Raw genomic sequence first — 16,746 nt, forward strand, 5'->3', positions numbered from 1 at the left:
TTAAAAATTCATGCTACTCACACTATTTACAATAGCCAGGTCATGGAAGCAACCTAAATGCCCATTGACAGACGAATGGATAAAGAAGATGTGGTACATATATACAATGGAATATTACTCAGCCATAAAAAGGAACGAAATTGGGTCATTTGTAGAGACATGGATGGACCTAGAGACTGTCATACAGAGTGAAGTAAGTCAGAAAGAGTAAAACAAATATCGTATATTAATGCATATATGTGGAACCTAGAAAAATGGTACAGATGAACTGGTCTGCAGGGCAGAAGTTGAGACACAGATGTAGAGAACAAACGTATGGACACCAAGGGGGGAAAGAGGCGGGGGGGGGGGTGGTGGTGTGATGAATTGGGAGATTGGGATTGACATATATACACTAATATGTATAAAATAGATAACTAATAAGAACTTGCTGTATAAAAAATAAATAAAATAAAATTCAAAAAAAAATTCATGCTACTCAGCCTGAGCTGGGACCTCAGTGATGCTCCAAACCCTTTTAATCATTCCTGGTTGACATACAGTATTCACAGTGGCTCTTCCAAATCCTTCCACAGCCTCAGGCCCGCCACTACTCTTTCACTCTCCATCAATAATGCAGCTTCTCACTAGACCGAGAAAGTCAAAGCTGTTCAAGGGGGCTCCTTCGGCTTCCTTTTCCTCACCTCCCAGAGTCTCTGTCTTACTACTCAGGTCCTCTTCTTTCTTTTAAATATTTTGGATACTATCCTTCCTCCTTCTCATGGCCAACCTCTCCCCTAGGCTCTCTTCAGGCTCCTATCAGGGTTACCTGATTAATTCCCTCCTTATCACCTCTCCATGCTGACTCTTTCCCCTCTACTTACAATGATTTTCACGTTTTTCCTATTCTAAAACAAAGAAAAATAGAAAACAAACACCTGCCTTTGGAGGGAACATCCACCCCTTCATGAAGTCCTGGTTTAGTTTGTGGCATCACGTGTGCTTATACTGTCTACATGGCATTCCAGGGTCTGCACAGCACCTTGGCTCCTCTATTAGTTTATGAGCACAATGGGGCAATTCTTTTTTTTTTTTTTTATTTTTATTAAAGTATAGTTGATGTACAATATTGTATGTTACAGGTGTACAATATAGCAATTCACAATTTTTAAAGGTTATGCTTCATTTATAGTTATTATAAAATATTGGCTATATTCCCTGTGTTGTACAATATATCCTTGTAGCTTATTTTATACAGAATAGTTTGTACCTCTTAATCCCCTAGCCCTATGTTTCCCATCCCCTCTTCCCTTTCCCCGCTGGTAACCACTAGTTTGTTCTCTGTATCTGTGGATCTGCTTCCTTTTTGTTATATTCACTGGTTGGTTGTATTTTTTAGATTTCACATATAAGTGGTATCATACAGTATTTGTCTTTTTGTGAGTACATATATATGTGCTAATATGTTTATTCAGGCTATTTTTATCAAGTTATCTAAGAGGAAAGATTTTTTAAATAATTTGGATTAAATAATATATATTTATTTTCCAATAACCCTAAAGAATGGAGTAAAGGTAAAAAAATCTGATTCCCCAAAACTTTGTTATCACTTGTGTGCTTGTTTCAAAGGAGGTGAGGCATTTTGATGGCTGGGATATTCAGTTTTTTTTTTTTTTAATTTTTTAACATCTTTATTGGAGTATAATTGCTTTACAATGTTGTGTTAGTTTCTGCTGTATAACAAAGTGAATCAGCTATATGCATACATATATCCCCATATCCCTCCCTCTTGTGTCTCCTTCCCACCCTCCTATCCCACCCCTCTAGGTGGTCACAAAGCACTGAGTTAATCTCCCTGTGCTATGCAGCTGCTTCCCACTAGTTATCTATTTTACATTTGGTAGTGTATATATGTCAATGCTACTCTCTCACTTCATCCCCTTACCCTTCCCCCTCCCGGTGTCCTCAAGTCCATTCTCTACATCTGCGTCTTTATTCCTGTCCCACCCCTAGGTTCATCAGAACCACTTCTTTTTAGATTCCATATATATGTGTTAGCATACGGTATTTTTCTCTTTCTGACTTACTTCACTCTGTATGACAGACTCTAGGTCCATCCACCTCACTACAAATAACTCAATTTCGTTTCTTTTTATGGCTAATATTCCATTGTATATATGTGCCACATCTTCTTTATCCATTCATCTGTCGATGGACACTTAGGATGCTTCCATGTCCTGGCTATTGTAAATAGTGTGGCAATGAACATTGTGGTACATGTCTATCTCACCCGTTTTTTTTTTTTTTACATACAGCAGGTTCTTATTAGTTATCTATTTTATACATATTAGTGCATATATGTCAATCCCAATCTCCCAATTCATCCCACCCCCACCCCTGCTTCCCCCACTTGGTGTCCATACGTTTGTTCTCTACATCTGTGTCTCTATTTCTGCCTTGCAAACCAGTTCATCTATACCATTTTTCTAGATTCCACATATATGCGTTAATATACAATATTTGTTTTTCTCTTTCTAACTTACTTCACTCTGTATGACAGCCTCTAGGTCCATCCATGTCTCTACAAATAACCCAATTTCATTCCTTTTTATGGCTGAGTAATATTCCATTATATATATGTCCCACATCTTCTTCTTTTTTTTTTTTTTAAACATCTTTATTGAAGTATAATTGCCTTACAATGGTGTGTTAGCTTCTGCTTTATAACAAAGTGAATCAGTTATACATATACAATATGTTCCCATTTCTCTTCCCTCTTGCATTTCCCTCCCTCCCACCCTCCCCATCCCACCCCTCTAGGTGGTCACAAAGCACCGAGCTGATCTCCCTGTGCTATGCGGCTGCTTCCCACTAGTTATCTATTTTACATTTGGTAGTGTATATATGTCCATGACACTCTCTTACCCTGTCACATCTCACCCCACCCCCTCCCCATATCCTCAAGTCCATTCTCTAGTAGGTCTGTGTCTTTATTCCCGTCTTGCCACTAGGTTCTTCATGGCCTTTTTTTTTTTTTCCCTTAGATTCCGTATATATGTGTTAGCATACTGTATTTGTTTTTCTCTTTCTGACTTACTTCACTCTGTATGACAGACTCTAACTCCATCCACCTCATTACAAATACCTCCATTTCATTTCTTTTTATGGCTGAGTAATATTCCATTGTATATATGTGCCACATCTTCTTTATCCATTCATTTGTCGATGGACATTTAGGTTGCTTCCATGACCTGGCTATTGTAAATAGTGCTGCAATGAATATTGTGGTACATGACTGTTTTTGAATTATGCTTTTCTCAGGGTATATGCCCAGTAGTGGTATTGCTGAATCGTACAGTAGTTCTATTTTTAGTTTTTAAGGAACCTCCATACTGTTCTCTATAATGGCTGTATCAAGTTACATTCCCACCAACAGTGCAAGAGGGTTCCCTTTTCTCCACACCCTCCCCAGCATTTATTGTTTGTAGATTTTTGATGATGGCCATTCTGACTGGTGTGAGGTGATACCTCATTGTGGTTTTGATTTGCATTTCACTAATGATTAGTGATGTTGAGCTTTCTTTCATGTGTTTGTTGGCAATCTGTATATCTTCTTTGGAGAAATGTCTATTTAGGTCTTCCGCCCATTTTTGGATTGGTATGGAAACACAAAAGACCCTGAATAGCCAAAGCAATCTTGAGAAAGAAAAACAGAGCTGGAGGAATCAGGCTTCTGGACTTCAGACTATACTACAAAGCTACAGTAATCAAGACAGTATGGTATTGGCACAAAAATAGAAATATAGATCAATGGAACAGGATAGAAAGCCCAGAGATAAACCCATGCACATAAGGTCACCTTATCTTTGACAAAGGAGGCAAGAATATACAATGGAGAAAAGACAGCCTCTTCAATAAGTGGTGCTGGGAAAACTGGACAGCTACATGTAAAAGAATGAAATTAGAACACTCCCTAACACCATACACAAAAATAAACTCCAGATGGATTAAAGACCTAAATGTAAGGCCAGACACCATCAAACTCTTAGAGGAAAACATAGGCAGAACACTCTATGACAGAAATCACAGCAAGATCCTTTTTGACCCACCTCCTAGAGTAATGGAAATAAAAACAAAAATAAACAAATGGGACCTAATGAAACTTAAAAGCTTTTGCACAGCAAAGGAAACCATAAGCAAGATGAAAAGACAACCCTCAGAATGGGAGAAAGTATTTGCAAATGAAGCAACTGACAAAGGATTAATCTCCAAAATATACAAGCAGCTCATGCAGGTCAATATCATGGGGCAATTCTTAACTCTTATTCTTCCGTGTGTTCCCTCTCCCCTACCCTGTATCTAGAGCATCAATATAGAATCAATGGAAATGATTCCCTCTATGTTGGGATAAGACTCTTGATAAGGAAGGTGTAAGAATGGTGATCAGTATCTATTATGCTAACTATCATCATACAGCCGAAATCTATCTTCCTCACATTGTTTTGAAAATATCTGCACACCTTCAGCATTAGTTTAAATGGTACACACTTTCTTTTCACTATTACTATCAGCCCACTCAAATAAGATGTAATGATTTCCTTCAGATAGCAGCTTTAGATTTAATTCTTATCTCTTCCTACAATCTGTGACACATGACAACTGATGCTTCCAAGTATGAGACAATTTGTATTGTAATTTTTAAGGAGCTTCTTCAGGTGGAGGGATACTTCTTTGCATTATTTGCAATGTTTCCTTCTAAAATAGGGCTTCAAACCATCAGACACACAGAGAGATTAGTTTCTGATACAAAAATTTTTAATGTTTTTTTAAAACTTTTTTAAAAAATGTGAAGTATTATAAAAATAGATGTTTATGAAAAGAATTCCAAACAACACAGATGTGAATAAATTAAAAAGTAAACACTCCCCTCCCCACCTCCATTCTCATCTTCTTATTCTCAATACTTTGGATAATCCACTGTTAACAGTTGAAATATGTTCCTCTAACTCTTAACGAAGCAGATACTTTTAGTCTTATGTACATTTGTAGATTTTGTTTGTTTATACAAAAATGAGATCACACTTTGAATAGAGTTCTGTATCATTATTTTTCTAAACAATTTACCACAAATAATATTCCCTGCCAGTACATATATAATAGAACTATTTCAATTTAAAAAATATATATTTATTTATTTATTTAATTTATTTATTTTCCTTATTTCTTGGCTGCATCGGGTCTTAGTTGTGGCACATGGGATCTTCGTTGCACCAAGCGGGATCTTTTTGTTACAGTGCGTGGTCTCTTTGTTGCGGTGCTTGGGCTTCTCTCTAGTTGTGGTATGCAGGTGTTCTCTCTCTGGTTGTGGAGCTAGGGCTCCAGATTGCATGGGCTCTGCAGTTTTTGGCATGCGGGCTCTCTCGTTGAGGTGCATGAGCTCAATAGCTGTGGCACACGGACTTAGTTGTCCTGTGGCATGTGGGATCTTAGTTCCCCAATTAGGGATCGAACCAGCATCCCCTGCATTGGAAGGAGGTGGGTTCTCTACCACTGGACCACCAGGGAAGTCCCAGAACTATTTTATTTTTAATGGCTATATAATATTCCACAGTATGGGTGTCCTGAGCCTCTCATGATGGATATTGAGGCAACATATTCATAGTTGCTACTTTCCTCTGTCACCCATGAGGAAGCCTGGATGTACAGTTGCCAATTAATGAAGCTTCAAAAAATAGTAATGTGTATCTATTTGTATTTTCCCTGAATACTTAGCAAAAATTCTGGAACTTTGAAAATTACCATTAGTTCTAGGATATACCCTTTCTCTGGAGTAAAAGCATTTTTTGGTTTCCAGTGTCCCTAACATTTCAAACAGCCAATACTAGGTTAGAAGCAATGGTTAATTAATTCTTCCATCTTGCTTTTTCTTTAGAAAATAATTTCTCCTGTATAGTTTGATCATAAAGTAAATATTTTAGGAAAGATCCCATGAAGCAGGGCTGAAGTGAACTCCTAGTTCACAAGAAAGCATTGTAAAACACAGGCCTGCTGATTAGCTGAGTGACCACTCACAGATCACTCAATCTCCCTGGACTTTGGCTGTTCCATCAAGACTCTTGTCCTGCACAATAATAGTATTGGATACAAGGAGGACCAGGGACGTAATCCAAAGAAATGGTGAAGAAGTTCTGCCTAAATGAAAGAGCTGGATTGCTTTACCCATTCTGAGACTCGACTAGTCTGATATAAAACTAAGAATGAAAATCAGGTCTTTTGACGTGCAATTTATTTCTCAGTGCTTGAGACAACATAGCCTCTTTAGATAAGAGAAAAATGCCTGGTCTTTCTTTCATACATTAAATGATTTATTGTTGAATTAATTTTCTTATCAACCAAGGAGTTGGTCTAATAATTAAAGTACAGAAAAATGCCTAATTCAGATGTTTCCGATGTACTCCTCTCATAGTTAAGAGCGAACAATTGACCCCAAATTCCCTGCATTTTCCTATCTCCCAAAATAGTTCCCAAGTTCATACCTAGTCACTGCTCCCACTGAGGGGTCTCCAATCCTACTGAAGAAGTAAAAATAAACATATGCCATTCAGTTCTAGTTCATATGGACAAGAAAGATGGTAGATAATCTACATGTGTCTGAACACATAACTTGGCTGGTAGGTGTTTGGTGACTATACCTATTTCCACCAAATTGACTGCTGATGAGCTAGCTCTGACAGCCTGTAGCCTAGTTCAGCAATTCCACTGAACTATAAATTTTGATATCTGACCACACCATAAGAATTGACCATAATTCCTAACATGTGCCTTCCCCCCTCAAGACCACTGTACTCCTCCCTTTTTGCTCCCAATATTTCTTGCCAAAGAAATGAAATTTTGTCTGTAGCCATATTTTTGTAGAAATTTAGGCTTAGTAGTGTGAATAAAAAGGGAAAGCAAGTTAATTGTTGTTAACAATAGCTAATATAACTTGGGCAAGCACTAAATGCTAGCTACTAGTCTGTACCCCTTGAATACATCATTTCCTTAATTTGCACAACAACTAGATGAGCTAAGTACTATTATTGTCCTTATATCATAGGCGAAGGAACTGAAGTACAGAGAGGTTATATATCTTGCCCAAGGTCATACAGCTAGCAAACAGCAGAGCTGGGATTCAAACTTGGGGAGGCTGACTTCAGAGTCCAAGGTTTAAGCACTATGCTTACCATACTGTAGCAAAGTTACTAAATTTATTTGAATATCATGCTGGGCAATGCATTTCTAAAAGGGAATGCCATACCTTCTAGAATTCTTTGAGGAGGTAAATAGTTGAATAGACAAGAGGGAAATAACTGAGTAGCAGTTGCTTGGATCTTAATAAGGTCACTGATCAGCATGATTTATAACAGCAAAAGAAGTAGGAAAAGAATCAGAATGTCCCACATTAGGAAATTAAATAAATTATGGCCTAGTTATGTACATAGTTAAGCAACTGTTTAAAATGGTGGTGAAGAGGTATACTTACTGACATTAAAATATTCATGATATATTATGATAGTTTAATAATGAATCCCTTTACAAGGATTCTGCAAGTACCCTGCAACACACCCAAAAAGACAGAAGACAAGAGACAAGAAAGGAAGGAAGGAAGGAAGGAAAGAAGGAAGGAAGGAAAATCCTGAGATTTTTGCCCAGTTGCCTTCGGCTCAAGAACATTTATTATCTCCTTGTGAGAATAAAGACTAGTGATCCAAGCTAAACTTGCTCTTCTGCAATATTTTTATGACTATGTTACATTCAACTGTTTATTAAATGAATTTCATTGTTTATACACTGAGCATGATTATGACGTTCTCACTATTCTAAAATAATTTTTGTTTGTAAAAAAAAAAAATTATTAACATGTTCCTGTCAGCATTAGCATCTCAAAATGGGCTAGAAACCATATCTCTATGTCACCGGTTGTGGCAAAGCTGGGAGAAAAGAGGAACGGGCATTAGTAAGAGGAGCATACCTAAGCTGGGGTATGGAAACCCTGGCTGGTTCTAAACCCCTGGGACAGCTATGAGAGGTGAGCCCCAGGGAGTAACTGGGGGACAAGGGTAGCAGAAGTGTCCTACAACACAGTATTCCAGGGAATTTATGAAAAACAGTGTTAGGGAGTGCAAAACACCAGGACCTTGTCCTCTGATATTGAGCTGGAAAGAGTGAGGTGGATAAAAGATAACCCACTTGGTGGGTCAGGGCTGTTTGGTGGTAGAATCATAGAAATGCCTGGTATCCCTGCACTGATGGTTCATCTGGCTTCTCACTGGTTCTGAGAGAGGAATAGGCAGTTCATTCTAAAGGGCTAGAAATGAGTGCTGATTGAAAAACTTAACTGGTACTAATTATACCAACAAGTATCAAAATCTGCCCGACGTCTACCAGTCATTTTGCCACTAAGCACGGCACCAGCAAGGATAGGCTGTCTCCGACAGGGTTAAGCAATGGGGTTGCTGACAAACTAGAGTTACATATCAACATAAGCAAAGATCTTTTTTAAAAAGCTGGAAAACAATGATAAAGATAGAAGGAAACCTGATAACTCTTAACTTCTAGGAATATAACTAAATAGGAAGAATGAGAGAATAGTTACACAATTAAAAATATTCATCACTGTAGGTAAAGAAGGTGGTTGAACAATTAGGTTGAATGATCTCAACTGTCAACTAATTCATCAGCCTCTGTGGGTCACAGATTTCTCATCTGTAAAATGTGCTAAATAATATCATCTCTAAACTCTTTAAGCACTATGAAATAAGGTAATACAAGGATCAAAGAGAAGGTATTTATTGTCTGGCCCATTGATGCCTTGCTGTTCTTAGTGTGAAAAATAATAGGCCAACCTCAGATGCATCACCTGGGAGCCTTGCAGAAATGTAGAATCGCAGGCCCCATCCTAGACCTGCTGAATCTGCACTTAAACAACATTCCCGGGTGATTCGTGTATGCACTAATGTTTAAGAAGCATTACAACAAGGCAACCTGTTGTTGAACTTTGAGTCACGAATATATACACATTTTTTGGCCCTGGAAACCAAACAAAGAAGTAACTTGAAACGTTAAATGAACGAGTAACAACATCCCTTGATGGTCGACTATGTCCTGGCTACTGTGCTAGCGACCTTACGTGTTTTCTTATTTAAGTGGGAAAAGAATTAAACAGAATATTATAGTCTGGTTCTCTTTATAACTGCCTTCCCCTAGTTATTTTATTATTACTTTTATTGAACATCCATTACATGTCAGGCACTCTCACATGTATTCTGTTATTTATCTGTACCATAAACCTAAAAATTATTTTCCCTCTTTCACAGATGAGGACAGGAACACTCATAGAAATTAAGTAACTTGCATACTGTTACAAGTTAGGAAACTGAAACACTGGGATTTAAAAACTGGTCTTTTGAATCAGGAACCCTCACTCTTTCCACGCATATCACAAAGCCTCTCAATCAAGTCAGAAAAATGTCCTCCATTTGCCATAATCCCTAATACACTAAATTTGTGTTTTCAATTCAGAACTTTCCTACAGACTTTTAAAAAATAAGTAAAGATGCAAACAACAAGGGCAATGAGATCATCAAATAAACGTTGTGTCTTGCATTTCAAAGAAAATAATGTTTAACAAGATGCAACAATGGGGTCTCTTGAGACCCAATGGTGGGGGTTGAAGGAAAGCCTTATTTTGACTCTGCTAACATGACAAGCTTCTTTTATGGGGTATGGCCCTTTAAAACATACAGTGTTGGAAAAGCACATAATTTATAAAAGGAAAGTTCAGATAAGAGCAATAAATTCACAATTTATGGTTAACTACAATCCACAGGACATGAAAAACTGAAGGCTGAGATTGTGCCAACAGGACTACAACCAAAGGAAACTATACAAATATTTTTCAGGGTCATGAGTTTCACGTTTGTTTTTTGTTCGATTCTGCTGAAAGAACTATTCCCAATTGGCTTAAAGGTGGTTACTTCAAGATTTTTTTTTTTTTTTTTTCTTTTAGAATTCTCTGGTCTATGACAAGTATTATATACATTTAGATGATCCCCAAGCCCTAACCAGTAAGTGAAAGACATGGACCCTCATGTGCAAGGAACTGAGTTCACTGTCAGCCACTTTGTTGGAATGAGCTCTTTTCAATAGCAGTAGGGGCCAGAAAGTTCCTGGTTTGGCTGATACAGAGGAAATTCCTATGCAGAGTTTACTGTCAAGATTTCTCTTAGTAACACATATTCCCTTTACCTCCACCAAGCAGTTACGTGGCACCTCAAAGGCAGAGCTACACAACTGCTTGATACTTTCAGTGCTTTGAAAAAGCAAACACAAAACAACCAAATCAAAATCCAGACTGGTTTGCCTCTTTAACAGTGAAGATATAGCCTAGTTATAGGAAAATACATTCCTGGTCATGTACTTCAGTTTATGGAATTTAAAAACACTATTTTAAAATAATTTTTAATTAAAATAAAATAACTTTAAAGACACTAAAAAAAAACTTCATAAAATGCAATGATGAAGTCTTTTGAAAAGTTATAAAAATTGATTTTGTCAATTCATATTTGCATGTATTCAATTTATTAAAGGCATATATATATATATATACCTTGATATGACCAAACGTTTTAACTTCAGTAGACATAGAAAGGTTCAGTGGTTTAGAACAAAGGTAAATAAGAGATTAAAATAATATAAAGTAATCAATCCCTAGCTATGAATAACTGCCTCTTTAAATTCCACATGTAGTTTTTTTTAATTTTTAATTTAATTTTATTTATTTTTTTATACAGCAGGTTCTTATTAGCCATCAATTTTATACACATCGGGGTATACATGTCAATCCCAATCGCCCAATTCATCACACCACCATCCCCAGCCCCCCGTGGCCTTCCCCCCTTGGTGTTCATACGTTTGTTCTCTACATCTGTGTCTCAACTTCTGCCCTGCAAACTGGTTCATCTGTACCATTTTTCTAGGTTCCACATACATGCGTTAATATACGATATTTGTTTTTCTCTTTCTGACTTACTTCACTCTGTATGGCAGTCTCTAGATCCATCCACGTCTCAACAAATGACTCAATTTCGTTCCTTTTTATGGCTAAGTAATATTCCACTGTATATATGTACCACATCTTCTTTATCTATTCATCTGTCCATGGGCATTTAGGTTGCTTCCATGACCTGGCTATTGTAAATAGTGCTGCAATAAACACTGGGGTGCATGTGTTTTTTTGAATTATGGTTTTCTCTGGGTATATGCCCAGTAGTGGGATTGCTGGATCATATGATAATTCTATTTTTAGTTTTTTAAGGAAACTCCATACTGTTCTCCATAACGGCTGTATCAATTTACATTCTTACCAACAGTGCAAGAGGGCTCTGTTTTCTCCACATCCTCTCCAGCATTTGTTGTTGTAGATTTTCTGATGATGCCCATTCTACCTGGTGTGAGGTGATACCTCATTGTAGTTTTGATTTGCATTTCTCTAATAATTAGTGATGTTGAGAAGCTTTTCATGTGCTTCTTGGCCATCTGTGTGTCTTCTTTGGAGAAATGTCTATTTAGGTCTTCTGCCCATTTTTGGATTGGGTTGTTTGTTTCTTCAATATTGAGAAGCATGAGCTGTTTATATATTTTGGAGATTAATCCTTTGTCCCTTAATCGTTTGCAAATATTTTCTCCCATTCAGAGGGTTGTCTTTTCGTCTTGTTTATGGTTTCCTTTGCTGTGCAAAAGCTTTTAAGTTCCATTAGTTCCCATCTGTTTATTTTTGTTTTTATTTCCATTACTCTAGGAGGTGGATCGAAAAAGATCTTGCTGTGATTTATGTCAAAGAGTGTTCTTCCTATGTTTTCCTCTAAGAGTTTTACAGTGTCCGGTCTTACATTTAGGTCTGGAATCCATTTTGAGTTTATTTTTGTGTATGGTGTTAGGGAGTGTGCTAATTTCATTCTTTTACATGTAGCTGTCCAGTTTTCCCAGCACCACTTATTGAAGAGACTGTCTTTTCTCCATTGTATATCTTTGCCTCCTTTGTCATACATTAGTTGACCATAGGTGTGTGGGTTTATCTCTGGGCTTTCTATCTTGTTCCATTGATCTGTATTTCTGTTTTTGTGCCAGTACCATATTGTCTTGATTACTGTAGCTTTGTAGTATAGTCTGAAGTCAGGGAGTCTGATTCCTCCCACTCTGTTTTTTTCCCTCAAGACTGCTGTGGCTATTTGGGGTCTTTTGTGTCTCCAAACAAACTTTAAGATTTTTTGTTCTAGTTCTCTAAAAAATGCCATTGGTAATTTGTTAGGGATTGCATTGAATCTGTAGATTGCTTTGGGTAATATAGTCATTTTCACAATATTGATTCTTCCAATCCAAGAACATGGTATATCTCTCAATCTGTTGGTATCATCTTTAATTTCTTTCATCAGTGTCTTACAGTTTTCTGCATACAGCTCTTTTGTCTCCTTAGGTAGGTTTATTCCTAGGTATTTTATTCTTTTTGTTGCAATGGTAAATGGAAGTGTTTCCTTAATTTCTCCTTCAGATTTTTCATCATTAGTGTATAAGAATGCAAGAGATTTCTGTGCATTAATTTTGTATCCTGCAACTTTACCAAATTCATTGATTAGCTTTAGTAGTTTTCTGGTGGCATCTTTAGGATTCTCTATGTATAGTATCATGTCATCTGCAAACACTGACAGTTTTACTTCTTATTTTCCAATTTGGATTCCTTTTATTTCTTTTTCTTCTCTGATTGCGTGGCTAGGACTTCCAAAACGATGTTGAATAATAGTGGTGAGAGTGGACATCCTTGTCCTGTACCTGATCTTAGAGGAAATGCTTTCAGTTTTTCACCATTGAGAATGATGTTTGCTGTGGGTTTGTCCTATATGGCCTTTATTATGTTGACGTAGGTTCCCTCTATGCCCACTTTCTGGAGAGTTTTTATCATAAATGGTATTGAATTTTGTCAAAAGCTTTTTCTGCATCTATTGAGATGATCATATGGCTTTTATTCTTCAATTTGTTAATATGGTGTATCACACTGATTTGCCTATATTGAAGAATCCTTGCATCTCTGTGATAAATCCCACTTGATCATGGTGTATGATCCTTGTAATGTGTTGTTGGATTCTGTTTGCTAGTATTATGTTGAGGATTTTTGCATCTATATTCATCAGTGATATTGGTCTGTAATTTTCTTTTTTTGTAGCATCTTTGTCTGGTTTTGGTATCAGGGTGATGGTGGCCTCATAGAATGAGTTTGGGAATGTTCCTTCCTCTGCAATTTTTTGGAAGAGTTTGAGAAGGATGGGTGTTAGCTCTTCTCTAAATGTTTGACAGAATTCACCTGTGAAGCCATCTGGTCCTGGACTTTTGTCTGTTGGAGGATTTTAAATCACAGTTTCAATTTCAGTGCTTGTGATTGGTCTGTTCATATTTTCTATTTCTTCCTGGTTCAGTTTTGGAAGGTTATACCTTTCTAAGAATTTGTCCATTTCTTCCAGGTTGTCCATTTTATTAGGCATAGAGTTGCTTGTAGTAGTCTTTTAGGATGCTTTGTATTTCTGCCATGTCTGTTGTAAGTTCTCCTTTTTCATTTCTAATTTTATTGATTTGAGTCCTCTCCCTCTTTTTCTTGATGAGTCTGGCTAATGGCTTATCAATTTTGTTTATCTTCTCAAGAAACCAGCTTTTAGTTTTATTGATCTTTGCTGTTGTTTTCTTTGTTTCTATTTCATTTATTTCTGCTCTGATCTTTATGATTTCTTTCCTTCTGCTAAGTTTGGGTTTTGTTTGTTCTTCTTTCTCTAGTTCCTTTAGGTGTAATGTTAGATTGTTTCTTCGAGATTTTTCTTGTTTCTTGAGGTAGGCTTGTATAGCTATACACTTCCCTCTTAGAACTGCTTTTGCTGCATCCCATAGGTTTTGGATCATCGTGTTTTCATTGTCATTTGTCTCTAGGTATTTTTGATTTCCTCTTTGATTTCTTCAGTGATCTCTTGTTTATTTAGTAATGTATTGTTTAGCCTCCATGTCTCTGTGTTTTTTACGTTTTTCCCCTGTAATTCATTTCTAATCTCATAGCGTTGAGGTCAGAAAAGATGCTTGATATGATTTCAATTTCCTTAAATTTACGGAGGCTTGATTTGTGACCCAAGATGTGATCTATCCTGGAGAATGTTCCGTGTGCACTTGAGAAGAAAGTGTGATCTGTTGTTTTTGGATGGAATGTCCTATAAATATCAACTAAATCTAGCTGCTCTATTATGTCATTTAAAGCTTCTGTTTCCTTACTTATTTTTCATTTTGGATGATCTGTCCATTGGTGTAAGTGAGGTGTTAATGTCCCCCACTATTTTTGTGTTACTGTCGAATTCCTGTTTTATAGCTGTTAGCAGTTGCCTTATGTATTGAGGTGTTCCTATGTTGGGTGCATATATATTTATAATTGTTGTATCTTCTTCTTGGATTGATCCCTTGACCATTATGTAGTGTCCTTCCTTGTCTCTTGTAACATTCTTTATTTTAAAGTCTATTTTATCTGATATGAGTATAGCTACCCCAGCTTTCTTTTGATTTCCATTTGCATGGAATATCTTTTTCCATCCCCTCACTTTCAGTCTGTATGTGTCCCTAGGTCTGAAGTGGGTCTCTTGTAGATAGCATATATATGGGTCCTGTTTTTGTATCCATTCAGCAAGTCTGTGTCTTTTGGTTGGAGCATTTAATCCATTCATGTTTAAGGTAATTATCGATATGTATGTTCCTCTTACCATTTTCCTAATTGTTTTCGGTTTGTTTTTGTAGGTCCTTTTCTTCTCTTGTGTTTCCCACTTAGAGAAGTTCCTTCAGCATTTGTTGTAGAGCTGGTTTGGTGGTGATGAATTCCCTTAGCTTTTGCTTGTCTGTAAAGCTTTTGATTTCTCCATCAAATCTAAATGAGATCCTTGCCGGGTAGAGTAATCTTGGTTGTAGGTTCTTCCCTTTCATCACTTTAAGTATATCACGCCACTCCCTTCTGGCTTGTAGAGTTTCTGTTGAGAAATCAGCTGTTAACCTTATGGGAGTTCCCTTGTATGTTATTTGTCGTTTTTCCCTTGCTGCTTTCAATAATTTTTCTTTGTCTTTAATTTTTCCCAATTTGATTACTATGTGTCTCGGCGTGTTCCTTCTTGGGTTTATCCTGTATGGGACTCTCTGTGCTTCCTGGACTTGGGTGGCTATTTCCTTTCCCATGTTAGGGAATTTTTCGACTATAATCTCTTCAAATATTTTCTCTGGTCTTTTCCCTCTCTCTTCTCCTTCTGGGACCCCTATAATGCGAATGTTGTTGCGTTTAATGTTGTCCCAGAGGTCTCTTAGGCTGTCTTCATTTCTTTTCATTCTTTTTTCTTTATTCTGTTCCGCAGCAGTGAATTCCACCATTCTGTCTTCCAGGTCACTTATCCGTTCTTCTGCCTCAGTTATTCTGCTATTGATTCGTTCTAGTGTAGTTTTCATTTCAGTTATTGTATTGTTCATCTCTGTTTGTTTGTTCTTTAATTCTTCTAGGTCTCTGTTAAACATTTCTTGCATCTTCTTGATCTTTGCCTCCATTCTTTTTCCAAGGACCTGGATCATCTTCACTATCATTATTCTGAAATCTTTTTCTGGAAGTTTGCCTATCTCCACTTCATTTAGTTGTTTTTCTGGGGTTTTATCTTGTTCCTTCATCTGGTACATAGCCCTCTGCCTTTTCATCTTGTCTGTCTTTCTGTGAATGTGGTTTTTGTTCCTCAGGCTGCAGGATTGTAGTTCTTCTTGCTTATGTTGTCTGCCCTCTCTCTATATGTATCTTTTGAATCCCTTTTTGCTGTAGGCAAACACTTTATTATTTTTTTTAATGTAAATATGAATACCTATCTCCATAAATTCATCATAAATAAGAAACTGACTTATAAGAAAGAGAAGGGTGGGGTGGTAGAATGGGGCAGAGAAGCTAGTTAGGGAGCAGGATAGGTGGTGGCAGGAAAATGTAAAAGAAGGTCACATTCAGGAAGGGGGTAATGACAGGAGAAATGAGGTAGAAAAGGTTTCATTATGCAGAGACGGAAAGAGCTAGGAGAGAGAAGTTAAACTGGGCTAAAGCTTAGAGAAGAGTGTAGTGGAGAGACAGACATTTAGGACAAGGACTGGGGAAAAGGATGAATTGGATTAGAATGTGGAGGAGCTACCAGGAGACCCCCTTGGAGGAGATCACTGGGGACAGTGAGGAGCAAGAGGGAGGGAGAGAAGAGGGGAAAGAGGGGGACGGGAGGGGGCTGGGGGAGGTGGGGGAACAAGGACAGGAAGGAGGGGAGAGGGGAGAGGATGGGGTGGAGAGAAAGGGATAGGAGAGAAAGGCAGACTTCAGATGGATAAAACCAGAGTGAACCTATGGAACAAGGTTAATCAGGAAATTTGGAGGAAGAGAGCCATGTGGAAGTGGACTGGGCTCTACCATAGCTATACATCTCATTTCCATGGTTAAAGTTTCCCAGCTATAGTCTTCCCTGACAGTTCATTAACTTGAAGGAGTAGTGAAAGCTTTATCCATACTTTGCTCCAATTCTCTAAACTCTTTTTCTGCAATTCTGTCTTATATGAAGTTATATTTGTAGAAAACATTAACGTTTAGAGATAAACATTTCTCAGCTGGTTCTTTTAGCAAAAATTTAAATAAGAGCCTCGGTTTACATA

At 37.3% G+C, this 16,746-nt stretch overlaps 1 protein-coding gene across 1 annotated transcript in view; it reads right to left on the reverse strand.

Moving 5' to 3' along the window:
• Positions 1–16,746, reverse strand: part of KIF6 (kinesin family member 6) — a 399,233-nt gene that overhangs the window by 197,773 nt on the left and 184,714 nt on the right. The window lies entirely within an intron of this gene.

The sequence above is a fragment of the Balaenoptera acutorostrata genome, chromosome 10 (genome assembly GCF_949987535.1).
Source record: "Balaenoptera acutorostrata chromosome 10, mBalAcu1.1, whole genome shotgun sequence".
Lineage (NCBI taxonomy): Eukaryota > Metazoa > Chordata > Mammalia > Artiodactyla > Balaenopteridae > Balaenoptera > Balaenoptera acutorostrata.